This window comes from Mastomys coucha, unplaced genomic scaffold (genome assembly GCF_008632895.1).
Source record: "Mastomys coucha isolate ucsf_1 unplaced genomic scaffold, UCSF_Mcou_1 pScaffold15, whole genome shotgun sequence".
NCBI classification, from domain to species: domain Eukaryota; kingdom Metazoa; phylum Chordata; class Mammalia; order Rodentia; family Muridae; genus Mastomys; species Mastomys coucha.
The window spans coordinates 101228692-101238445 of record NW_022196897.1 but is presented as its reverse complement, the minus strand read 5'-3'; the positions used below and the strand labels follow the sequence as shown (position 1 = coordinate 101238445).

The window sequence follows — 9754 nt, the reverse complement described above, 5'->3', positions numbered from 1 at the left end:
AGAGAGTGCATACCGTGTTTGTTCTTTTGTGACTGGGTTACCTCACTCAGGATGATATTCTCCAGATCGATCCTTTTCCCTAAGAATTTCATGAATTCATTGTTTTTAATAGCTGAGTAGTACTCCATTGTGTAGATGTACCACAATTTCTGTATCCATTCCTCTGTTGAGGGACATCTGGGTTGTTTCCAGTTTCTGGCTATTATAAATAAGGCTGCTATGAACATGGTGGAGCATGTGTCCTTATTACATGTTGGAGCATCTTTTGGGTATATGCCCAGGAGTGGTATAGCTTAATCAACTAGCTTTATGAATTGGCAGAAACTAATAAAAAACAAAAAGACACAATAAGTCACAATGATAAAGGGATAGTAAGTTGTAAGAGAGGTTGAGAACATATACGAGATTAGGAGAAAGAAAATCCCAATTCTATACACTTAAGAGACTAAATGATAATTTAAGTTCCAGGTTGTAGAGATAATTGTCGGTAGTAAAAATAGAAGAACATATGCATAATACATATGGACATATATGCACACTTAATTAATTTGACCAAAGATGGCTTTTGAGATGTGGGATGGGGAAAGCCAGAGGAGCAAGCTGAGACAATTAAGACCAGTGGATAAAAGCAGCAGAAGTGAGTAATACCCAGGGTTCTATTACTTTGAGATCTGGACATCCACAGAAAATCACCTGAGTTTGGTAGCACCCTAAAGGCAAAGCAGGTCAGACTTAGACATCAATCACAGCTGAGATGGAATTAGTCAATTTTGTAAAGAGTATATAGAAAGAACGGATTCAGTGTTATTTTTATTAACATGTCTAATTGTGTATGAATGCATCCTGAATTCAGAAATAAACAGTCTTGTTTTATAATTCTTCTCCAGGCATAAGTTCCAAATCATTTTTTAAGCTGTACCTTTATGTCTGTGCTGAGCTTAGCCCAACTTACTATATAAATAAGACCTAATTGGTATAGTACGCTAATGCAATCTTTTTGTAAGGTGACATTTTCCACGGAGTCTGTGTATAATATCACCTTTTAAATTTAGCCCAGTTTTCCTATTATACACTCTAGTCACCAAGGGAAACATTATTTAAAGTTTTCTCAGTTCCACATATACCCCCAGCCAACATGTTTCAGTAGAGTAAAATTGCAATATTACACTTTTATTTTATTTTATTACTAATACTTAGGTTAGTAAAAAGCTAAATATTAATAAGTTGATATCACTGATAATTTGGAAGGATTTAGAAGACTAAATTGTAGTTGAGTGGAGAGGTATTGCTTTTTGCTTGGACCTTTCCCAGTAAGTCTCCTCCACTCTCATTTTCCCTACGCAGCCTCTTCAGTGTTCCCATAGCAGCCTTGGTGGATTTCTACCTTGCTTCTTTCCAGAGTCTGCTTATGCGCCTACCACTATTTCCCTTTATAAGCCTGTTGAGTCCAAGTGCATTTAATCGCTCTTCATATGTCAACACCTATGAGTGTTCTTGAGAAACAAGGAAACCTAGCATTCTCTGAATGGTTGCATTAAAATAGGAATGAATGAGTAAATCATTTCCATCACCTTATTAGTGTGATCAAATTGCCCTGTGTCTGTGGGCTAGGATTTGGTCCTGTGTTCCTTGGAGGCGTTCATAGCACATCACTGTGTTCTAAAGAATTATGAAATTTCTATGTAATCCCTGCTGCTAAGCTCCAATTCAGTCTTTATTTGAAAATTAATGCTGCTGCCTCTTATGTCTGGAACACGTTACTATGCTCCCTGGTAAAACTTCCAATTTGTGCTCGTAAATTTGTTTTTAACCTGTCAAGTGTGCATCTCTTGCCCTGTTGCATACCTGTTCTACCCATTGTGAAACCACTGGCTTCTAAATTGCCAAGACATACTTTATTGCAGCAGTAATTTAGTAGAAACAAAGCTAGTGGGAGTTGCAAGGTGTTATCTCATGTGCCTCTGACCCTAGCTCGTCTCCTTTCCTTGCACCTATAAAAAAAAGGACCCCCACATGTATTACTCAACAAGACATTATGTAAGGCACAATGATGTTAGGGCCATAGTCCAGGGATTTGGTCCCTGGGCTGTTACTGCTTTGAGTTAATTAGGCCTAGAATGTATTAATTACCTGCTCTGGGGCTTAATTTCCTCACATATAAAATATGAAAGTTGTACCAAATAATGATTGTAAAAATAACATAGTATCTTATTTATTAAACTGTTGCTAAATGCAAGGGATTATATTATATATGTATATACACACACACACATATATATATTGCATTCATTAGCTCATTTAATGTTAGTCCTCCAAAACACAACTTGTGTACCAGAGTCCAGCAGTAAGCAGATGGTGCAACATCAAACTGGGTAATTTGAGAACTTAATAAAGAAAAAAACTAGAGTTAAAAGGTGTGAGCAGGGTTTTAAGTAAGTCACTAGGGGAAGTACAATGCCCCAAAGAGAGAGAAGGACGTGGTCACCTGAACCCAGAAAGAGAATTATGAGAAAAGGCTTGATATGCAACCAGCCCACTGGGACCCTAGGAATCAGCAGCCAAAGCAAACTTGACCCATTCTGGACATGCTAATCAAGAAAGCATGTCTACTGTAGAATTTTGAAACCATTCTTGCCAGCCCTAGGCTCAGAAAACTAGAAGGACAAAGTAAAGAGAGTGTTGAGAAACCAACAGAAGTTGCCTGGCAATGTCAGATATGGTCAGAATTTCCTGCCTGTAGGCATAGATAAGTCAACTTTTAATAAGTGTTTACAAATACTTCAACCCCGCTTCCAGCTCATCATCCAAAGGTAGGGGGAAAGAGATGGTAAAAAGGACACAGGGATGTGGACCTGTTTAGAAGTAATTTCTTGAGGTGATTCCAACCTCCGTTGTAGGATACCAACATTGTCAGGATACCAAACATGAATCAGCAGTGGTGGCACAACCCAGCAGAAACTGCCAGGCCTCCACCAAATCAGCAGGAGTCAGCAGGAGGGACCAGGTCCAGCAGGGATGACAGGAAAAGTTATCTGCTGTGTTTTTCTCAACAAAGTAAAGAGGAAAACTGAGACCAACAAAGTGTTGCAAAGCCAGCTATGCAAGCACACAGTCACTATCCATTGAGTCCTATTTATACTCTCTCCAAAGATCACGTGTCCTCCCAGGGGTCTTGCCTCAGTAAAACACCACACGAGTCTGTATCAGCAAAACACCATGTGAGTCGAATCTGCATCACCTGACATATCCAGAAACTTCCACTTCACTTGCTTCAGGTTTTTGATATCAAAAGTATTAGAAATTGACATGAAGCAGACATATAAAGACAAACAGGGACAAGCTTATCTAAGGTGTTTTTGCACAGCAAAGGAAACAACTTGCAGAATTAAGAGAATATATCTGCAAATTCATTGTCCAGCAAGGCATTAGTGTGCAGACTATATAAGGAACCTTAAATGTGTAGCATAAAACAACAGGGGCTGGAGAGATGTCTCAGTGCTCAAGAACATTGACTGCTCTTCTGGAGGACCTAGGCTCAATTCCCAGCACCTAAACTGCTAATCACAACCATCTGTAACTCTAGTTCCATGGGACTCTTATAGCCTCTTCTGGTATATTTGGGCACTAGGCATGCAAGTAGTACACAGACATACATGCAGGCAAAACATGAACACATATGGAGCAAAATCATATGATAGCACACACCTTAAGTTCTAGCACTCTGAAGTCAAAGGCAGGCAGATCTCTGTGAGTTACAGGCCAGTCTTATCTACATAGGGAGTTCCAGGACAACTAGAGCTATGTAGAGAGACCTTATCTAAAATAGATAGATAGATAGATAGATAGATAGATAGATAGATAGATAGATAGATAGATAGATAAACATGCAAACTAGTTAAAGATGAACCAAAGATCTGAAAAGAAAGTTCTCAAAATTTATCACATGCATGGCCAAAAATTATGTGAAAAAAATACTAAATATCATCAATCTTCAAAGAAATTAATATTAGCACTACATTAAGATATTACATTCCAGTTAGAACAACTGTCATCAAAAAGACACAACAATAGTAGATGTTCACTGAGAAATCATGAATTATTAAATGAAAGTTTCAGTGTCAGGCACAGGATGACTCCAAATGAGATCCCTATTGGTCAGGGAGATTCCATAAGTCTCCAAAACAAAATAAAATACTATCCATCAGAACTAGACTGTGTTGCTGAAGGCAATAGTTTGGTTGCAGGGCATAAAGAAATCAGCCTTAAACTGACTAAGTAACTCCTTTCCTTTAGCAGGCTTTCATAGTCCTGAAGGATCTATGCAGGCCACTGGGGGAATGAAAATACCAATGATTTTTTCCAGCACTGAACCCTATGGACTACAATACTGACTTCTTTTTTTTTCTTTTATTGGATATTTTATTTATTTACATTTAAAATGTTATCCCCTTTTCCTGTTTCCCTTTGGGGAACCCCCTATCTCATTCCTGCTCCTCCTGCTTCTATGAAGGTGCTCCCCCACCCACCAACCCACTACTACCTCCTTGCCCTGGCATTCCCCTACACTGGGGCATCAAGCCTTCACAGGACCAAGGGCCTCTCCACCCACTGATGTCCGATAAGGCCATCCTCTACTACATATGTGGCTGGAGCCATGGGTTGGCTCCATGTGTACTCTTGGGTTGGTGGTTTAGTCTCTGGAAGCTCTGTGGGCTCTGCTTGGTTCATATTGTTGTTCTTCCTATTGGGTTGCAAACCTCTTCAGTTCTTTCAGTCCTTTCTTTAACTCCTCCATTGGGGTCCCTGTGCTCAGTCTGATGGTTGACTGTGAGTATCTGCCTCTGTATTTGTCAGGCTCTGACAGAGCCTCTCAGGAGACAGCTATATCAAATACTGACTTCTTAAGGAAGATTCATACACTACTACGATAATGGTAGGATTGCTATGGTGTAACCAACAACTTTCTGATTGTATTTGAGGCCTGTTCTACATGCAAAAAAAAAAGTAAGGCTATTACTATAAACCTGATCAAAAGCCCACAGCTGGGGTGGTTGTAGGTACCAGGAGAGAATCTATTGTTACTTTGCTAAGTTGCCCTGTTGTCAAACTGGCAGATGAGTTACTCTCAACCTTAGGGAGAGAGCTTCTCTTCTAGTTGGCCAGTGGTCAATGCAGAGACTCATAACTGGTCGAAATGCTAAGAGTAAATGACTAAGTGTTCAGCTCTAAAGGGGACTCCTACATCAGCACCCCTACACACATAGATGTATGTATGTATGTCAAAAGCTCATAGAACATTTAAGACGAGAGGATAGAAAGAATGTAGCCAGAGGATGGAGACCATGCCATGAAATGCTGTCTTCTGTGTTTGACATGACTACTGCACTCATGAATTCACAGCATTTGTAAAGTCCTGCACAAGATCAAGCCAGTTATAATTTCAGCACAGATGTTAGGGAGGCTCACAACTTGCCACTCCTAGCTGGCAGCTGTTGAGAGCTGATGGCTACTGTGAGAGAGTCTTATTTCATTGGCAATGTGATCATTGGTGGGTTGCCTATGTTCCAGTAGATGGCTCTAAGTCCATTGGCAGCACTAATTGAATTCAGTAAGCTATGAGAAAGAGAGAAAGAAAGAAAGAAAGAAAGAAAGAAAGAAAGAAAGAAAGAAAGGAAGGAGAAAGAAAAAAAAAGAAAAACAGAGGAAGGAAGGAGGAAGGAAGGAAGAAAGAAAGAAAGGTGAAGTTGGGAGGGAGACTGTTGGGAGAGATCTACAGGGAGTTTAGATGAGGAAGTGGAGTAGATGTGATCAAAATAGAATATTCATTCCCGTAAAAGTTTCAAATAATAAACTTAAGAATATGATTAAGAGTTTGGCACGCTTTGGTCCTGTGAAGGCTCTATGCCTCAGTGTAGGGGAATGCCAGGGCCAGGAAGCAGGAGAGGGTGGGTTGGTGAGCAGGGGGAGGGGGGAGAGGATAGCATTTGAAATGTAAATAAAGAAAATATCTAATAAAAATTAATTATATAAAAATTCAAATGATAAAAAAAAAAGAGTTTAGCATGGTGGTGTGCTCCTTTAATCCTAGCTCTGGGGAGGCAGAGACAAGCATATTTCTGAGTTCATGAAATTCTGCCACCAGACATCTATGCAAAAGAAATTAAATCATTAGATCAGAGCCACTGGGTTTCTATGCTCCCTTGTTTACTGCAGTTCTAGTCACAACTTCCTGTTGTCAAACCAACTGAGGTGAACATTGATGTGTATAGATTGAGGTGTACGGATGAGTGAAGAAAATATGAGACACTATGAAGTGGTGTGTGAGTGTGGGTGTGTGTGTGTGTGAACAGTATGCCACCATATGAGAAAAATTAAGTTTTGTCATTTGTAACAACACATAAGGAACTAGAGGTCATGAGGTTATCTGAAACAAGCCAGATACAAATCGATAAATACCACATGATGTAAAAATGAAAAGCTGGTCTCACCCAAGAGTGGAGAGGATTAGTAACCTCTGGCAACTTGAGAGAGCAGAGGGAGGGGTTGAGGAAAGAAAACCAAAGCTGATGAGGAAGTCTGCTTCATCAAAACTTCCTCTCACAAGACAGCCTCCAGAAAAACATCGCAGGACACAACTGAGTTTCCAACAAAACCAGAAATTCCTACTTCATTCAGTGCAGTTAGATAGCTGGAACGCATCCTGGGACGGCTCAAAGCAGTTGGAGAGTAGGAAAGTTTTTAGCATTCAGAAACGATTACTATTTGATGATATGGAAGTGCTGTTTGCCCTGATTTGACCATCGCACATTGTAGATCTATATATTAAATCACCGTACTGACTCCCATAAAGATGTACGAGGGTTAAGCCTCAATTTGAAGGAAAGAGCTTGGGTGACTTACAAAAATACAAACAATTGGAGACAAACCCAGGACCTGTTTCCCAGGTCACACTCATCCCCTCAGTTCTTCCAGATCTTTTTTGTTCTGGGATTCCAAAAACCCTCAGAGGTGACAGATTCTTTCAGCCTAAGAGGTGCTTGAATGAGACGGTGGTGGTGGTGATGTGAGGTTTGCCTCATATACCTTGGAACAGCTAGTGCTTTATGTGAACATTCTTCCCATTCCTGGGCTGTGGCTTGTCTCTTAACACTTAATTTGAGTTATAATCACAAATGAGATGCAGGGACAAAGGTAGGAAACTATGTTTTTATTTTTTTAAAAATATTCCTTCAACAGTGATCTCCAAATTAAGAACTTTTAATTGGAGAACAATTCTCCATCTTCAAGGGACAGTCTAGTATATAACAGCACCCTCTTAGTTGAGGACTTCCTTTCTGCCATTTTAATTACTCATGATCAACCACAGTCCCAAATATGAAATGAGAAAGTCAGGAACTAAATGATTGGTACGTGTTAAGAATTTTTGCTACAGCACTTTTTTTTTTTTATAATTTCTCTCTTTTGTTATTACTGTCACTTTCTATCAGTGTTTAATATACAAATTAATCTTTATCATAGATAAGTGTGTAGAAGAAAAAGCATACCAAACTGATTTCAGCACTGTCCATAGCTTCAGATATTCATGGGGCATCTTGAAATATGTCCTATGGCTAAGGGGCTAGCTCTGTTCTCAATGGGGTTGGGAATGAGTATGGAATGGGCATACTACATTAGAATGCAGCCCAAGACTATGTTCATTGTGTTCAAGGAGACAGAAGAAGAAATGAAAAGAATACAAGACCTTTAAATACAATAAAACCAGAAATGACTTTTGAGCAAATTCTTCAACATCTTTATGAAAGCCGTTAAGATAAGCAAAGGAAATTCTCAGAATAAGTAATCATACATTGTTAATTACTCTTCATGGGAGAATTAAATTTGCTGAAAAGAAAGACTTAGTAATGATCTGAGGTCAAGGGCCCATCCCTATCTGTCTGCTTCTCTGTCAAATAGAGATAAAAAGTCCCACCGAGTTCTCTTAGTCACGGGAAGCTTCCGGAACAAGCATTTTCTGACCCACAGGCAGGTTGTAGTTTGGTGCAGTCTGGAATGTGACACAAATCTTTTAAAGGCCCAAGTCAGCTAGGGTTTTATTAGCCTTTTGACTAGTTCAGTCCAGAATCCAGCTCATCAAGACTTACAAACAGATTTCCTGGGAGGGATCACAACAAGCAGTGTGTCTGGGGTCTACCAGCTATCTGCTCAGGTCAGTACTTGAACTTGCCTTGTTCTTAATACCTCTGAATGGCTACAACCCAGCATCATGGATGGGTCTGAGCCAAGAGTGGCCGTGAGAAACAGGGATAGGATGATTAATAACCCACCTTGAACTCTTATCCTATCTTCTGTTTGTTCTTAGATCAGAATGGAGATAAACAGCGGAAGAGTTACACTTTCATTTGGTTGTCTCAGATACTTTCAAATTTTGGCAAAATATCTGCCCACAAGCAATGAGACACTCTGAGTTAGCAGGGTAATTTATACTCCTTTTCAAAGAGTGTCTCCATAGGTAGATCAGGCCAAGTAGAAATCTAAAGAGTTGAAGTTTCTGCTGTAACTAGTTGGTCAGTAGAGATCTGAGGAATTGGCTCCTCAGAGGAAATTGCCCCAAACCCTGCCCACAGGACATCTTTTTTCCAGAACAGTGAATTTCCTGCAATTGAATAGCTAGGCAAGATTTTGCAAGATGTTTGAAAATAGTCAGTAGCCTCTGCAGGTCTTGGAGTCAGTGAAAATCAGCTTGGGATGGAATAAGGTGAATTTTAGGTATCTGTGGAGAACTGGAGCCAAGAAATTTCTGCTTCAGTCTTAGGATTGAGGGAACCAGAGAGGTCAAGGATGGCACCAGAAAACCTATAGAGTCACCTAAACTGGGCCCGTGGGAGCTCATAGAAACTCAACCACCAACCAAAGAGCATGCAGGGCTTGGACCTAGGACCTCTACGCCTTTGTACAAGACATGCAGCCATGTCTTCACGTAGTTCCTCTAACAACTGGAGTAGGGGTTGTTTCTGACTTTGTTGTCTGTCATTGGATCCTCTTCCCCCAGCTTGACTACATTATTGGGCCATCCACCATGGGAGGGGATGTGCTTAGTCCTGCTGCGACTTGCTGTGCCAGAACCAGTTGGAACCCATGGGGGAACACCTCTTCTTGGAGGAGAAGGATAGAGGGGAATAGGGCAAGAGGTTTGTGAGGGTGGGACTGGGAGAAGAGGAGAGAGGGGGAGCTGTAAAGTGAATGTAAAGTGGGAGAATGTAAAGTGAATACATTAAAAAATGAATGAGTGAATGAATGAATGAATGAATGAAAGGAAGGAAGGAAGGAAGGAAGGAACAGAGGGAGGGAGGGAGGGAGAGAGGGAGAGAGAGAAGAGGGAGGAAAAAAGTAAGGAAGGAAAAGAAGGAAGGAAGGAAGGAAGGAAGGAAAAGAAGGAAGGAAGGAAGGAAGGAAGGAAGGAAGGAAGGAAGGAAGGAAGGAAGGAATCCCTATTTCAAACAGGCCCTGTGTGTTGTGAAAGTCAACTGCTATAGAGAGACTTGAACTAGCAAAGATGAAGAGCTGCAAACTTACCCCAAATTAGCTTTCATTTAGTAATTAGCTTCCTTGTTTCCTCAAACTTGAGGAAGGTGTGGACAACTTAATAGAAGCAAAAAAGTAATGTCTAATACACACCCTTTAGGGTAACCCGATGTAATGTGATTCAGTAAGGTGTGGTGTGGTGTGGTGTGGTGTAGTGTGTGTGTGGGGGGGG

The 9754-nt window shown here is 40.4% G+C and overlaps 1 long non-coding RNA gene across 1 annotated transcript in view; it reads right to left on the bottom strand.

Moving 5' to 3' along the window:
- LOC116090674 overlaps positions 1-9754 on the bottom strand; it is a 26998-nt gene that overhangs the window by 6955 nt on the left and 10289 nt on the right. The gene's annotated exons all lie outside the window — the stretch shown is intronic.